The sequence below is a fragment of the Gossypium arboreum genome, chromosome 13, assembly GCF_025698485.1.
Source record: "Gossypium arboreum isolate Shixiya-1 chromosome 13, ASM2569848v2, whole genome shotgun sequence".
NCBI lineage: Eukaryota > Viridiplantae > Streptophyta > Magnoliopsida > Malvales > Malvaceae > Gossypium > Gossypium arboreum.
This window is the reverse complement of record NC_069082.1, coordinates 74829581-74847931: the sequence shown is the minus strand read 5'-3', so window position 1 is coordinate 74847931 and position 18351 is coordinate 74829581. Positions and strand designations below refer to the sequence as shown.

The window sequence follows — 18351 nt, the reverse complement described above, 5'->3', positions numbered from 1 at the left end:
CATGCAAACCCAAACTTCCATACTTTGAAATTTATTTGGTCTTCACACATTTACCTAACATATTTTCTAAGTTTCTCAACTAAGTCCTTTCAAGTGAAATTCCCATTCATATGACTAAATTAAAATATCAAAATTTTCACACATGCACTATCACACATAGAAGATATAAAAATTAATTTAATAAATTTTATGACTCGATTTTGTGGTCCTGAAACCACATTTCGACTAGGGTAAAAATTAGGGCTGTCACATGTAGAGTTTACTGAATTTGTAATTAGAGTATCGAAACCCTTAGCAAAAGTGTTTTGGTTGATGAAGTCTGTAAGAATTGTCCGTTATTGATTCGAGATATCTGTTTTCCTGCTGATCTGATGCTTTTGCCTTTCGACGAATTTGATATAATTCTGGGAATGGACTGGTTAACTTTGCACGATGCTATTGTGAATTGCAAACGAAAAGTCATTGATTTAAGGTGTAAGAATGATGAGATAATTCGAATTAAGTCTAGTGATCTGAATGGACTCTTAGTTGTGTCATCTGCAATGAAAGCACGGAAATATGTGAAGAAAGGCTGTGAAGCCTACTTAGCTTATGTGTTAGACTCGAAAGTGAATGATAAGAAAGTTGAATCTATGCATGTTGTCTGTGAATTTTCTGATGTGTTTCCTGAAGAACTACCTAGTTTGCCTCCGATTCAAGAAGTTGAGTTTAGCATTGAAATAGTGCCTAACACTACTCCGATTTCGATAGCTCGGTATAGAATGGATCCGACCGAGTTAAAGGAATTAAAATCTCAATTGCAAGAATTGACCGATCGAGGATTTTCTAGACCGAGCTTTTCACCATGGGGTGCTCCTGTTCTATTTGTAAAAAAGAAAGATGGCACATTAAGAATGTGTATTGATTACCGTTAGCTTAACAAAGTGACTATAAAGAACAAATATCCTTTGCCCAGAATTGATGACTTATTCGATCAGTTGAAAGGTGCTACTGTGTTTTCTAAGATAGATCTGAGATTGGGTTACTATCAGTTGCGAGTAAAGGACTCTGACATTCTGAAAATTGCTTTCAGAACGAGGTACGAGCACTATGAATTCTTAGTTATGCCTTTCGGATTGACTAACGCACCTGTTGTCTTTATGGATTTGATCAATAGAATTTTTAGACCGTATTTAGATCAATTTGTTGTAGTATTCATTGATGATATATTGATTTATTCACGTGATGAATCTGAGCATGCCGAGCATTTGAGAATAGTGCTACAAATTCTGTGAGATAAACAGTTATATGCAAAGTTCAGTAAATGTGAATTCTGGTTATGAGAATTTGGTTTCTTGGGTCATATTGTATCAGCCTCCGGTATCCGAGTTGATCCCAGCAAAATTTCTGCTATTCTGGATTGGAAGCCTTTAAGAAATGTTTCTGAAGTCTGCAGTTTTTTGGGACTTTCCAGTTACTACAGACGATTTGTAAAAGATTTCTCTGTGATATCAAATCCGTTGACAAAGGTGCTTCAGAAAGTTGTGAAATTTGAATGGTCTGAGAAATGTCAATACAGTTTTGATCGATTAAAAGCTCTGTTAACTAAAGCTCTCGTACTTGTGCAACCTAAATCAGGTAATGAATTCATTGTTTACAGTGATGCTTTGTTGAACGGACTCGGTTTTGTTCTAATGCAAGAAGGAACAGTTATTGCTTATGCTTCGAGACAGTTGAAGCCGTATGAAAAGAACTATCCGACTCATGATCTCGAGTTAGCTACTATTGTGTTTGCCTTGAAGATTTGGCATCACTTTCTGTTTGGTGAGAAATGTCACGTGTTTTCTAATCATAAAAGTTTGAAGTATTTAATGACGCAAAAAGATCTGAATCTGCGACAGAGGAGATGGTTAGAGTTCTGAAAAGATTATGAACTTGTTATTGATTATCACCTGGGAAAAGCAAATGTTATTATTGATGCTTTGAGTCAAAAATTGTTAATTACTTTGCGTGCAATGAATGCTCAATTAGTTATGTCTGATGATATTTTTGTTTGTACCAACTGAAAGCAAAACCCTTGTTTATGCAAAAGATCTGCGAGGCTCAGAAGTTTGATAATGAATTAATAGCAAAACGAGCTCAATGTGATTCTGAACTCCGAGTTGATGTTGATGATTGTTTAAGATTCAGAAATAGACTTTGTGTTCCGAGAAATTTAGAGTTAATTCGGACTATTTTGAGTGAAGCTCACATTAGTAGATTTTCTGTACATTCAGGAAGTACGAAAATGTATAACGATTTGAAATAACTATACTGGTGGCTGAGAATGAAAAGAGATATTTTTTATTTTGTTTTGAGATATTTATTCTGTCAGCAAGTTAAAGCTGAGCATCAGGTGCCATCTGGTTTGTTACAACCAATTATGATTCCTGAGTGGAAGTGGGATCGAGTAACCATGGATTTTGTTTCGGGTTTACCCCTGTCTGTGAGAAAGAAAGACGCAATTTGGGTTGTAGTTGATCGTTTAATGAAATCAGCTCATTTTATTCCGATTCGATCTGATTACTCACTCGATAAATTAGCTGAGTTATATATTTCTAATATCATGAGATTGCATGGTGTGCCATTGTTGTTAGTGTCAGATAGAGATCCGCGATTCACTTTAAGTTTCTAGAAGAAATTGCAAGAGGCTTTGGGCACAAAATTGTACTTTAGTATAGCTTTTCACCCGCAGACGGATGGTCAATCCGAGTAGATTATTCAGATACTCGAGGACACGTTAAGATGTTGTATTCTTGAGTTTGAAGGTACGTGGGAACAATATCTATCTTTGATTGAATTCGATTATAATAACAGTTTTCAGTCGAGCATTAAAATGGCACCGTATGAAGCGTTATACTGTAGGAAGTGTAGAACTCTGTTATACTGGTCTGAGCTTAGTGAGAATATGTTTACGGTATTGATCTGATAAAAGAAACATAACAGAAAGTGAAAGTAATCCGAGATAGTCTGAAAGCTACCTCTGATCGTCAGAAATCTTATGTGAATTTAAAACGAAAAGATATCGTATTTGAAAGTTTATGAAAGTTTCAATTTGTTTATCCATGGAAGAAACTGTTCCAATTTGGTAAAAAGGGCAAGTTGAGTCTGAGGTTCATCAGACCATATGAAATCATCAAGTGAGTTCGGCCGATTGCTTATAGATTGTGGCTACTGATAAAACGTAAATTATACATATTTTTACCCCATATTTAATGCATTTTATAGATGATTTCTCATTAGAATTGGTGAATTTGATGCTCCTAATGTTTTAATTTCATGTTTTGTACTCAGGAGAGCACCAAGAGTCAAAAGGATTCAAAAACAAGCCAAAAAGGGACAAAACGAACCAAATCGAGAAGATGACACTGCCTAAGCCTTGCCACACGGGCAACTCACACGCCTATGTCTATCGAGGGTGTCGACCAAGGCTTTCACAATACGCACGGCCTGGCCATTGTCCCACACAGCCATGTGCAATTTAACAGATCGAACACAGCCTGGCAATCACGTCACACGGCCGTGTCACACAGGTGTGTCCCTGCTGAGCCTAAGTTAAGTCCAATTTCGAGGGTTACTGGGCATTCCAAAGCCTATAAATACTCACTAGAGGAGGAGAAAAGGGGAACGGAGAAGAGGGGTAAGGAATTACCCTAAGGAAGCCGATTGATCCATCTCAGAAGCCAGATTCATCATCAAGACTGAAGATCTCTCCTCAATTCCCCATCAGGAGTTTTGGGTTTTCTTTATGTTTTGCATTCTTTATTCTTTCGAGATGTTTTCTTATTTAGTTATGAACTAAATCCCCTAAATACCTAAGGGGAATGAAACCTAAAACGAATCTTGTTGTTATTTTCTGAATCGTATGATAAATATTTAACTTGTTCTTAATTATGTGTTCTTAATTCTTGTTTTGATATCCCAGGATACTGATTCAAGACATGCTCTCATTCAGAGGAGGAATAGACCCTGTCTAAGAGTACATTTGCCATAATTAAGCGGAGTTGATTGCGTGCCTAGAAATAGGGTGACAAGATTTTGCCTGATTAGGGTGAAACCTACTGTTGCTACGAATAATTTCGAACTAAAACCTAACACAATTCAGATGATACAGCAATTTTTTCAGTTTGATGGTTTGCAGGATGAGGATCCCAACATGCACTTGGCAAATTTTCTTAAATTTTGCTATACATTCAAAATCAATAGTGTTTCTGATGATTCCATTCATCTTCGGTTATTTCCCTTTTCACTGAGAAACTAAGCTAAACAGTGGTTGAACTCATTACCACGAGGGTCTATCACTACTTTGAAACAAATGACTGAGAAGTTTTTACTGAAATATTTTCCGCCAGCTAAAATGGCTAAATTGTGTAATGATATCTCTTGTTTTGTGCAGATGGGTTTAGAAACACTTTACGATGCATGGAAGAGATACAAGAACTTACTGAGAAGGTGCCCTCACCATGGGTTTCTGCTTTGGCTGCAAGTTCAAACGTTCTACAATGGTGTGAATCCCTCGACAAGACAAATGATTGATGCAGCTGCTGGCGGAACCATCAACAATAAAACACCAGAAGATGCCTATGAATTCATAGAGGAGATGTCACTGAACAACTATCAATGGCAAGTTATGAGGACAAAGCCAATGAAAACAGTCGGCGTCTATAACATCGATTCAGTCACCATGATCTCAAATTAGGTAGAACTTCTCAATAAAAAGATTGATAGTTTTCTTAGTTCTACGCAGGTACATCCAGTAATGAGGTGTGACTCAAGCGAAGGAGGTGTGCATACAGGATATCAATCCTTCAATCCACAACCGAAGAGGAACAAGTCAACTATATGGGTAATAATAACTTTAGATCTCAAAATAACCCATACAGTAATACTTATAATGTAGATTGGAGGAACCACCCAAATTTTTCTTGGGGAGGTCAAGGAAATCCAAAGCCACAAAATCCTCAGGGTTTTCAACAGCCACCTTATCAACAGGAGAAAAAACCAAACCATGAAGAGATGCTTTCTAAATTCATCTCGGTGTCAGAAACCCGTTTCCAAAATACCGAGACATCACTTAAGAATCAACAAGCATTGATCCAAGGATTCGAAACCCAGGTAAGCCAGCTGTCTAAGCTAAACTCAGAAAGACCACCAAAAATTTATTTAGTAATACCAAATCCGGAGAGCATGTCAAATCAGTTACACTAAGGAGTGGGAAAGTGTTAGTGGAATCTAAAAAAAAGTTAGGACAAGAAGCCGTGGAAAGCGAAAGAAGGGAAGAAAAACCCAAAAATAGTGACAAAATAGTACCGGAGGAATATTCACCAACAGTTCCATATCCAGCAAAATTAAAAAGAGATCGCATTGATGCACAATTTGGTAAGTTTCTTGAACTTTTTAAGAAATTACATATCAACTTACCTTTTGTTGAAGCTATCTCGCAGATGCCGATATACGCAAAATTTTTAAAGGAGCTTTTAACAAATAAAAGGAAGTTTGAAGACTTATCTACAGTAGAACTCAACGAGGAATGCTCCGCCATACTCCAAAATAAGCTCCCAACCAAACTAAAAGATCCAGGAAGTTTTACTATCCCTTGCTTAATTGGTAATCTGAATATTGAAAAACCACTAGCTACGCTAGTATTAATTTGATGCCCTATAAAATGTTCAAAAAGCTTGGTCTTGGGGAACCTAAACCCACTAGGATGAGTATTCAATTAGCCGATAGATCTGTTAAATATCCTAGGGGTATTATAGAAGACGTACTCATAAAAGTAGATAAATTTATATTCCCTGTTGATTTTTTTGTGCTTGACATGGATGAAGATGTGGAAGCACCCTTAATTTTAGGGCGCCCATTCCTAGCCACTGCTAGAGCCATGATTGACATGGGTGACGGTAAATTGGTACTTAGAGTAGGTGACGAGGAAATTATCTTTAAAATTTATGATGCTATGAGATTCTCTAGGGAACAAGATGATTCATGCTATTTCATTGACTCTATTGATCATATTACTCAAGACTCTTTTCAGGAAATTATACAAGAGGAGACGACAGAATCGTGTCCAGCTCAAGATGAGGAGATAGGTGAGGAACCTAATAACCATCCTTTAAGACAAGTAGAATACGAGGGTATTAAGATCAACAATGAACTTAAGCAAAAACCCTCGATTGAGGAGCCTCCCAAATTGGAACTTAAACAATTACCAAACCATTTAGAATATGCATTCCTTGGAAATAATTCTACATTACCAGTTATTATTGCTTCTAATTTGCAACCCAAGTAGAAAGAGGAATTAATCCAAGTATTAAAAGAACATAAGAAGGCCATAGCATGGAAAATTTCTGACATTAAAGGAATCAATCCTTCTTTTTGTACCCACAAAATTTTAATGGAAGATGAATACAAACCATGTGTACAAGCTCAAAGACATGTGAACCCCAACATGAAGGAAGTTGTAAAAGCCGAGGTAATTAAACTTCTAGATGCTGGAATTATTTATCCTATTTCTGACAGTTCTTGGGTAAGTCTAGTGCAGGTTGTCCCCAAGAAATGAGGCATGACGGTTGTGACCAACGGGAAGAATGAGCTAATCCCAACAAGAACGGTTACAGGATGGAGAGTTTGCACAGACTACAGGAAACTAAATGACGCCATAAGAAAAGATCACTTTCCTTTGCCATTCATTGACCAAATGTTAGAAAGAATATCCGGACATATGTATTACTGCTTCCTAGACGGACTCTTTGGTTACTTCCAAATCCCAATAGCTCCTGAAGATCAAGAAAAGACGACATTCACATGCCCATATGGTACGTTCACTTATTGTAGAATGCCTTTTGGATTATGTAATGCCCTAGCTACTTTTCAGCGCTGTATGATAGCTATATTCAACGAACTCGTGGAAGATATCATGGAAGTCTTCATGGATGATTTTTCGATATTCGGTAACTCTTTCCATCTCTGCCTTAAAAATTTAAAATGAGTTTTAATAAGATGTGAAGAAACAAACCTTGTGTTGAACTGGGAGAAATGCCACTTCATGGTTCAAGAAGGTATTGTACTAGGGCATAAAAATTCTAATAAAGGGATTGAGGTGGATAAATCTAAAGTAGAAACAATCGAAAAATTACCACCTCCTAGTTCAGTTAAGACTATTAGAAGCTTTTTAGGACATGCCGGTTTTTGTAGAAGATTCATTAAGGATTTTTCTAAAATAGCCAAGCCTTTAACTAAATTTGTGACAGCCCTAATGTGACCCTAGTCGGGAAGTGGTTTCGGGACCACAAAACGGAGTCATAAAAATAATTAACTATCATATTTGATGCTTATTATATGTATATATGCATGTGTGAAAATTTCATATTTGAATTTTGTTAATTGTAGGTGAATTTTAGTAAATAGGACTTATGTGAGAGAATTTAGAAATGTGATAGGAAAATGTAAAGTGGCCTATTAATGCATGCTATAGAAATGATGGGTTTGCATGTCAAATTGCCCAAAATTTGAGCTAGTGGCCGGCCATGCTATGGGTCATAGCATATTTTAAGCATGGTGTGTTAATGTTTCATGTTGGAAAGAATAAAATAAAAGAGTTAGTAATAAAATAAGGGGATGAAGGGTGATGACAACAAAGAAAAGAAAAAAAAAATGTGTTCATCCGTTAACATCTTTGGCCGAAAATTCTAAGGAGAATAGAAGAAGAAAGGTTGAAGAAGTTCGGCCATGCATGTAACTAGGCTAAGGTATGTTTGATGTTGCTCCATGAGATTCATGTATATTTTTAGTTGTTAGCTTGAGTTCTACCTAGCCCATGGTTTAAATCTTTGCTATGTGAGGGAGATGATACTCGGCCATGGGGGTTGTCTTCTTGGTTGGTGTTTGATGTTGTGGTGATGAGGCATGAAGATGAGTTAAGTTTCGGCTAAGGTGGACTTGTGTTGATGTCATTTTCATGCTAAGTGTGAAGCTTTGTAATGATACATGTGATGGTGATTGATGACTCTTGGATTTTCTTTTTAGCATTTTTGAGTTAGACATTAAGTTCTTTGTTTAACCCATGACCAAAATTGAAATGGTATGGTGTCTTGATGCATTCGGCCATGGTAGGAAGTAGATGAAAATTGGTAGTAAGGTGGAGTGCAAATGTTAGTATTTGATTACTAGTGTATATATGTGTATTAGCCGAGTTTTGAACTTGAAACAAAATGGTACGTAGTCAATACAAGTAACCATATTTTTAGGAAGTATTAAGCATATAATCGGCCTCAACATAGAGATGCATATTCGGCCACATGAGGTAGATTGGTGTTGCATGTATTCGGTTAGAGGCAAGCATATTGATGCTTTTATCTTGGCTTAGATAATCGGCTAAAAGAGAGTGTGGGCTAATATGTTGAGTTGATTCATGATTTCATATATATGTGACTATAATGTCTAATGTATATATGGGTTAAGTACCTTGAGTTTCTCTTTTTGATGTTCAAATGATTAAATCGATTTATTTGTTAACATTAAGCTCAAGAGCAAAGGGGAACTAAATCCGATAAAGGAAAGGAAAAGGTGATCGAGTAGCCATTGAAATCGTTCAACAAAGATCCAAAGTAAGTTTTGAGTAATGGATCTTAGATTATGATTCGATTAGATCATGTTTTAAGTAAATTAAAATCATGCTCTTTGTATGTAACTATTGAGCCGAAAATGATAGTGCTTGATAAGTGACTTGTGTTTGAATTCTAGTTATGAAAATGAAATATAGATGTGTCATGATTTATTGATATGTGCATGGATATTCGGTTGATAACCGGGCTAAGTCCCGAAGGCATTTGTGCTAGTGACCAATTCCGGGCTAAGTCCCGTGGCAATTGTGCGAGTTACTATAACCGGCTAAGTCCCAAGGCATTTGTGCGAAGTTACTTTAACGGCTAAACTCAAGGCAATTGTGCGAGTTACTATAACCGGCTAAGTCCCGAAGGCATTTGTGCGAGTTACTTTAACCGGCTAAGTCCGAAGGCATTTGTGTGAGTTACTATAACCAGGCTAAGTCCCGAAGGCATTTGAGCAAGTAGCTATATCTGGCTAAATTTCGAAGGTACTTGGTTTGGGAATGAGCGATCTTGCTGTAATAATTTCAATTAATACGCTCGTAAAATCCCAACGATGAGGTACGTTTCAGATATGCATTGGAGTAGTTGATTCCTTTTAAATATTATTCGCCGCATAATTAATGAGCTTAGGCCTTTGGTTAAGTTGATCCCTTATGTGTGAATATAAGGGTTGGAAATGTGAAGTAGGACTGATTTTTGAGAATATGTATATATGAAATTATCCGTTTAGTTATATGAATGCTATATACCAGTTGTGCCTAATTTAATTGCTCAAAACTTACTAAGCATTAAATGCTTACTCTGTTTTTTTTGAATCTCTGTTTTATAGATTTTGGTTCGTCAGCTATTGGACTTGGGATTGTCAAAGTCAAAGTCGTCCACACTATCAAAGTCCTTGTGGTACTCTTTTAGTTGAACTCTACTAATGGCATGTATAGGACTACCCTTTTTGTTGTTGGTCATGTACCCTGTGGTTTTGTATAAATTTGGATAGCCATGCGAAAATGGCTTATATATACTTTGAGCATAGCATTATAATCGTTTTGTATGTTGTTCATTGAGAGCTATGGAAATGTTTGGCACCGGTTAGCCATTGGAATGGTTAATCTTGATCATTTTGGTGCTTTGTATGACAAGTTCTAGTTGATTAATGGAAAACCATGAAATAGGTAAAGTTTACCTTAAAAACAGATGCTGACAGCAGCAGTGGTGTGAATTTGAAAAATCACTAAAAATAATAGGAATGGAATTAAATAGTGAATAAATTATGTAATCGAACCTTGATGAATCTACTTTCATATGGACGAAACGAAACGATCATATAAGTCGTATTTTAAGATATATTTAAGTTTTCGTGGAATAGGGCCAGAGCGATTTCTGGATCCCCTGATCTGACTTTGGAAATTCACCATAAACTAACCAGAGATAATTAGAAGCCATGCCATATTTGTATAGATTCCTTTTTGAGTCTAGTTTCGTTAGAAACGAACGTCATAAGTAATGAAGCCCTGTACATGAAGATATATAAGTCGTAATGCATGAAGGTCAGAGCAGTAGAACCCTGAAATAGGGGTGAATTTAACTAATAAACTGTACTAATTGGCTCCACCAAAAATTCTAGAAAACAATTTGTAGATGGATATCTGAGTCTAGTTTCAGGTAAAATTTATGAAACTGGTTTTAGAATTTTGGAACTCAGGATATGATTTTTAAGGTAACAATAACGCAGTTAGCCAGCTTGTCTGGAAATTTTTAAAATGGACTGTGAAAATAAATGAAATAAGTCTGTTAACACCTCTTGTTCGACTCCGGCAACGATCTCGGGCACGGGGCGCTACAATTTTATTGGTATCAGAGCTACGTTTAGTCGATTCTAGGACTACCGTAATACGTTTGGGTCTAGTTATACATGCCATTATGTGATTATTTGATAGTGTGATGATTTCTGACAATTGAAAATGTGTTTATTTATAGTAATGGATCCCGATCCCAACCGAGCGGTAGCTGATGATCTTGAGAGTGTAGCGCCTGCTCCCGCACAAGGGACGATCTTGGCGGACTCTCAACCTATTGCTAGTAATCCGAATGATGAAGCTAGACAAGCTTTTTATAGCGTGATGAATGATTGGTTCAACCAATACATTCGAACTAATACTACTGTTCCACAACCTCCATTCCCGACTAATACCACCCGCACCTACAATACCTCCCAAGAATCGACCAAATAAGGTCAAATAAGCCCCGATTGATGTAATCCGAAAACACGGGCTATGAATTTAAAGCTACGGACAATGATGATGCCGAGCAAGCTGAATTTTGCTTGGACAACACTATTCGGCACTCGATGAGCTATCTTGCACACCGATGAGTGCCTAAAGTGTACTATCTCCTTGCTACGTGATTACGCCTACTATTGGTGGAATACGTTGACTTCATTGTGCCAGAGAGCAAGTAACTGGGAGTTTTTCCAAACCAAGTTTCGGAAAAAGTATATCACCGAGATTCATGGATCAAAAACGGAAGGAATTTCTTGAACTTAAACAAGGTTCCATGTCGATTCATCGACTATGAACGAAAGTTTGTAAGGCTTAGTGGTGCGCCGAGAATGTATTTCTTGAAGTCGTGATGTGTAAATGTTTCAAGATGGATGAATGATGATATAAAGTCTGTATGTTGGCATTTTGGAAATCCAGAATTTGTGGTACTTGTCGAGCGAGCTTGCAAAGCCGAGGAGCTCGAGATGGAGAAAAGAAAAGTGAGGTGGGAGCAAAGGAGTTTCAGAAGAGGTCTTCGCAGAACCCCTTCCAACAGTCATCGAAGAAATTTAGAGATGACTTAGGCCGGTCTAGAGACACTTCGGGTTTTTCTAGAGGAGATCGCGATCGACCCCCTGTGATTGCACGAGTCACTTCGGTCGCCAGTGTTGGAAATGATCGTCGAGACAGAACGGAGTGTCAGTATTATGGTAAATGGCATTCAGGGAGTTGTAGATTCCATGACCGCTCCTGTTACAAGTGCGGATCAGCTGATCACTTTATTAAAGATTGCCCGAGATTGTCTAAACAGAACGTAAATCAGAGTGGGAAACCTGGTGCTACTACTGCTCGGGGTAGACCATCTAGAAATACGGGCAATGCTAGTGGCGGTCAGAGAGGATCTAGAGATGCTACAACCAGATCTGAGGCTCGTGCTCCTGCTAGAGCTTACGCTATACGCGAACGCGAGGATGCATCCTCACCAGATGTTATTACCGGTACTTTTACTCTCTTTGATACTAATGTGATTGCTTTGATTGACCCTGGTTCTACTCATTCTTATATATGTGAAACCTTAGCATCCAGTAAGACTCTACCTGTTGAGTCTACTGAGTTTGTAATTCGGGTGTCAAACCCTTTGGGTCGTTACGTGCTTGTCGACAAAGTGTGCAAGAAATGTCCCCTAGTAATCCGGGGTTCCTGTTTTCCAACCGATTTAATGCTTTTACCGTTTGACGAATTTGATATTATCCTCGGTATGGATTGGTTGATCGTACATGATGCAATTGTAAATTGCAAATGAAAAACCATCGATTTAAGGTGTGTAAATAACGAGATAATCCGAGTTGAGTCTATTGACTTGAATAGGTTGCCAGCTGTAATATCATCGATGTTGGCTCAGAAATATGTAAGAAAGGGGTGTGAAGCATACCTTGCGTATGTACTTGATGACAAAGAGTTAAAAAAGAAACCTAAATCTGTGCCGGTGGTTTGTGAATAACCAGATGTTTTTCCCGAAGAATTACCGGGTTTACCACCTGTTCGGGAGGTAGAGTTTGGTATTGAGCTTGTACCTGGGACTACACTGATTTCGATAGCTCCGTATCTTATGGCACCAACCGAGTTGAAAGAGTTGAAAGCTCAGTTGCAAGAGTTGACGGATAGAGGTTTCGCTCGACCAAGTTTCTCACCTTGGGGTGCACCAGTATTGTTTGTGAAAAAGAAGGACGGAACCATGAGGTTGTGCATCGACTATCGTCAGCTGAATAAAGTGACAATAAATAATAAATATCCGTTACCACGCATTGATGATTTTTTTGAACAACTAAAGGGAGCCTCGGTGATTTCAAAGATAGATTTGAGATCGGGTTATCATCAGTTGCGAATTCGAGATTCGGATATACCCAAAATTGCTTTCAGAACGAGATACGGTCACTACGAATTCTTAGTGATGTTGTTTGGGCTCACTAATGCCCCCGCGGTATTTATGGATTTGATGAATCGAATCTTCAGGCAGTATTTGGACCGGTTTGTAGTTGTGTTTCTTGATGACATCTTGGTCTATCCAAGAGATGAAACCGAGCATGCTGAGCACCTGAGATTAGTGTTGCAGATTTTACGAGATAAGCAGTTATATGCTAAGTTCAGTAAATGTGAGTTCTGGTTAAGAGAGGTGAGCTTCTTGGGTCATGTGGTATCCGCATCGGGTATTCGAGTTGATCCGAACAAAATTTCGGCCATACTTAACTGGAAGCCTCCGAGAAATATTATCAAGTTCGAGCTTTTGGGACTTGCGGTTACTACCGACGGTTTGTAAAAGGTTTCTCGATGATAGCCACACCAATGACGAAACTATTTCAGAAAGATGTTAAGTTTGAATGGACAGAAAAGTGTCAGAAAAGTTTCAATCAATTGAAAACTCATTTGACGGAAGGTCCAGTACTAGTGCAGCCCAAATCAGGCAAGGAGTTCGTCATTTACAGTGATGCATCCTTACTTGGGTTGGGTTGTGTATTGATGCAAAAAGGTCTAGTTGTAGCTTATGCGTCGAGGCAACTGAAGCCACATGAGAAAAATTATCCAACCCATGATCTCGAACTGGCTACCATCGTATTCGCTTTGAAAATATGGCGACATTACTTATTTGGTGAGAAGTGCCATGTATATTCAGATCACAAAAGTCTCAAATGTTTGATGACTCAAAGAGACTTGAATATGCGACAAAGACGTTGGCTCGAGTTGTTGAAAGATTATGAGCTTGTCATTGACTATCACCCGGGAAAGGCTAATGTGGTTGCGGATGCCTTAAGTCGTAAATCACTATTTGCTTTATGAGCGATGAGTGTACACTTTTCCGTTCTATCCGACAATGTGTTAGTAGCGGAACTAAAGGCTAGACCATTGTTGATTCATCAAATTCGTGAAGCTCAGAAAGTCGATGATGAATTAGTCGCAAAACGGGCTGAACGTGTTTCGAATATGGAATCAGAGTTTCAAATTAATGATGACGATTGTTTGAGGTTCAGAAGTCGTTTGTGTGTTCCAAGAAATTCAGAACTTATTTCGACGATTCTGAACGAAGCTCATTGTAGCCGAATGTCAATTCACCCGGGGAGTACAAAAATGTACAACGATCTGAGACGTCAGTTTTGGTGGCATGGTATGAAACGAGACATTTCTGATTTTGTTTTGAAGTGTTTAATATGCCAACAAGTGAAAGCGGAACATCAAGTGCCTCTGAGTTTACTTGACCGATCATGATACCGAATGGAAATGGGAGCGAATCACGATGGATTTTGTATCCGGGTTACCATTGTCATGAGTAAGAAAGATGCGATTTGGGTTGTTGTTGATAGACTGACTAAGTCGGCTCACTTTATCCCCGTACGTACGGATTTTTCATTGGATAAACTAGCTGAATTGTATGTATCTCAGATTGTGAGATTACATGGGGTACCTATTTCTATTGTATCGGATAGAGATCCGAGATTCACCTCGCAATTTTGGAAGAAATTGCAAGAAGCTTTGGGTACCAAGTTGCATTTTAGCACCGCTTTTCATCCCCAAACCGATGGTCAATCCGAGCGGATAATTCAGATACTCGAAGATATGTTAAGATGTTGCATCCTTGAGTTTAGTGGTTCATGGGAACGGTATTTATCTTTGATTGAATTCGCTTACAACAATAGCTTTCAATCAAGTATTAAGATGGCACCTTACGAGGCTTTGTACGGTCGTAAATGCCGTACACCATTGTTTTGGACCGAGCTCTGTGAAGGCAAGATTTTCGGAGTTGATTTGATTAAAGATGCTGAGCAGAAAGTAAGAATAATTCGTGAAAGTCTGAAGGCAGCATCCGATAGTCAGAAGTCGTACGCGGATTTAAAACGAAGAGATATTGAGTATCAGGTAGGAGACAAAGTGTTTCTTAAGGTTTCACCTTGGAAAAAGATACTCAGATTTGGCCGTAAGGGCAAACTCAGTCCGAGATTCATTGGGCCGTATGAAATCTCCGAACGAGTTGGTCTAGTTGCATATAGGTTGCTTTTACCCCCTGAACTTGAAAGGATCCACAACATTTTTCATGTTTCGATGCTTCGAAGTTACAAATCTGATCCTTCGCACATAATAAGTCCCTTCGAGGTTGAAATTCAAGCCGATGTGAGTTATGAAGAAGAACCAATTCGTATCCTAGCTCGTGAAGTGAAAGAGTTGCGAAACAAAAGGGTTCTGTTAGTAAAGGTGTTATGGCTCAAACACGGAATCGAAGAAGCTACTTGGGAAACCGAGAACTCTATGAGAGAACGATACCCAAACCTATTTACCGTAAGATTTTCGGGACAAAATTTCTTAAGTGGGGAGAGTTGTGACAGCCCTAATGTGACCCTAGTCGGAAGTGGTTTCGGGACCACAAAAGCGAGTCATAAAAATAATTAACTCATCATATTTGATGCTTATTATATGTATATATGCATGTGTGAAAATTTCATATTTGAATTTTGTTAATTGTAGGTGAATTTTAGTAAATAGGACTTATGTGAGAGAATTTAGAAATGTGCTAGGCAAATGTAAAGTTGCCTATTAATGCATGCTATAGAAATGATGGGTTTGCATGTCAAATTGTCCAAAATTTGAGCTAGTGGCCGGCCATGCTATGGGTCATAGCATGTTTTAAGCATGGTGTGTTAATGTTTCATGTTGGAAAGAATAAAATAAAAGAGTTAGTAATAAAATATGGGGATGAAGGGTGATGAAAACAAAGAAAAGAAAAAAAAATGTGTTCATCCTTTAACATCTTTGGCCGAAAATTCTAAGGAGAAAGGAAGAAGAAAGGTTGAAGAAGTTCGGCCATGCATGTAACTAGGCTAAGGTATGTTTGATGTTGCTCCATGAGATTCATGTATATTTTTAGTTGTTAGCTTGAGTTCTACCTAGCCCATGGTTTAAATCTTTGCTATGTGAGGGAGATGATACTCGGCCATGGGGGTTGTCTTCTTGGTTGGTGTTTGATGTTGTGGTGATGAGGCATGAAGATGAGTTAAGTTTCGGCTAAGGTGGACTTGTGTTGATGTCATTTGCATGCTAAGTGTGAAGCTTTGTAAGGATACATGTGATGGTGATTGATGACTCTTGGATTTTCTTTTTAGCATTTTTGAGTTAGACATTAAGTTCTTTGTTTAACCCATGCCCAAAATTGAAATGGTATGGTGTCTTGATGCATTCGGCCATGGTAGTAAGTAGATGAAAATTGGTAGTAAGGTGAAGTGCAAATGTTAGTATTTGATTACTAGTGTATATATGTGTATTAGTCGAGTTTTGAACATGAAACAAAATGGTATGTAGTCAATACAAGTAACCATATTTTTAGGAAGTATTAAGCATATAATCGGCCTCAACATAGAGATGCATATTCGGCCACATGAGGTAGATTGGTGTTGCATGTATTCGGTTAGAGGCAAGCATATTGATGCTTTTATCTTGGCTTAGATAATCGGCTAAAAGAGAGTGTGGGCTAATATGTTGAGTTGATTCATGATTTCATATATATGTGACTATAATGCCTAATGTATATATGGGTTAAGTACCTTGAGTTTCTCTTTTTGATGTTCAAATGATTAAATCAATTTATTTGTTAACATTAAGCTCAAGAGCAAAGGGGAACTAAATCCGATAAAGGAAAGGAAAAGGTGATCGAGTAGCCATTGAAATCGTTCAACAAAGATCCAAGTAAGTTTTGAGTAATGGATCTTAGATTATGATTCGATTAGATCATGTTTTAAGTAAATTAAAATCATGCTCTTTGTATGTAACTATTGAGCCGAAAATGATAAAGCTTGACAAGTGACTTGTGTTTCAATTCTAGTTATGAAAATGAAATATAGATGTGCCATGATTTATTGATATGTGCATGGATATTCGGATGATAACCGGGCTAAGTCCCGAAGGCATTTGTGTTAGTGACCAATTCCGGGCTAAGTCCCGAAGGCAATTGTGCGAGTTACTATAACCGGGCTAAGTCCCGAAGGCATTTGTGCGAGTTACTTTAACCGGGCTAAGTCCCGAAGGCAATTGTGCAAGTTACTATAACTGGGCTAAGTCCCGAAGGCATTTGTGCGAGTTACTTTAACCGGGCTAAGTCCCAAGGCATTTGTGCGAAGTTACTATAAGGGCTAAGTCCCGAAGGCATTTGAGCAAGTAGCTATATCCACTAAATTTCAAGGTACTTGGTTTGGGAATGAGCGATCTTCTGTAATAATTTCAATTAATACGCTCGTAAAATCCCAACGATGAGGTACGTTCAGATATGCATTGGAGTAGTTGATTCCTTTTAAATATTATTCGCCGCACAATTAATGAGCTTCTGGCCTTTGATTAAGTTGATCCCTTATGTGTGAATATAAGGGTTGGAAATGTGAAGTAGGACTGATTTTTGAGAATATGTATATATGAAATTATCTGTTTAGTTATATGAATGCTATATACCAGTTGTGCCTAATTTCATTGCTCAAAACTTACTAAGCATTAAATGCTTACTCCGTTTTTTTTGAATCTCTGTTTTATAGATTTTGGTTCGTCAGTTATCAGACTCGGGATTGTCAAAGTCGAAGTCATCCACACCATCAAAGTCCTTGTGGTACTCTTTTAGTTGAACTCTGCTAATGGCATGTATAGGACTACCCTTTTGTTGTTGGTCATGTACCCTGTGGTTTTGTATAAATTTGGATAGCCATGTGAAAATGGCTTATATATACTTTGAGCATAGCATTATAATCATTTTGTATGTTGTTCATTGAGAGGTATGGAAATGTTTGGCAACGATTAGCCATTGTAATGGTTAATCTTGATCATTTTGGTGCTTTGTATGACAAGTTCTAGTTGATTCATGGAAAACCATGAAATAGGTAAAGTTTACCTTAAAAGCAGATCTTGACAAAGAAGAAGTGGTGTGAATTTGAAAATCACTAAAAATAATAGGAATGGAATTAAATAGTGAATAAATTATGTAATCGAACCTTGATGAATCTACTTTTATATGGACGTAACGAAAAGATCATATAAGTCGTATTTTAAGAGATATATAAGTTTTTGTGGAACAGGGCCAGAGCGATTTCTGGATCCCCTGATCTGAATTTCGAAATTCACCATAAATTAACCAGATATAATTAGAAGCCATTCCATATATTTATAGATTCCAATTTGAGTCTAGTTTCGTTACAAACAAATGGCATAAGTAATGAAGCCATGTACATGAAGATATATAAGTCGTAATATATGAAGGTAGAGCAGTCGAACCCTAAAACAGGGGGGAATTTAACTAATAAACTGTACTAATTGGATCGACCAAAAATTCTAGAAATAAATTTGTAGATGGATATATGAGTCTAGTTTCAGGTAAAATTTACGAAACTGGTTTTTGAATTTTTGAACTCAAGATATGATTTTTAAGGTAACAAATGACGTTGATTAGC

At 37.7% G+C, this 18351-nt stretch overlaps 1 non-coding gene across 1 annotated transcript; it reads right to left on the bottom strand.

The window, feature by feature from the left end:
• Positions 1-4381: 4381 nt before the first annotated feature.
• LOC128287726 (small nucleolar RNA R71) lies at positions 4382-4488 on the bottom strand. The gene has a single exon (XR_008278426.1). It is a non-coding gene; the product is annotated as a small nucleolar RNA R71 (small nucleolar RNA).
• Between the last annotated feature and the right edge of the window lie 13863 nt (positions 4489-18351).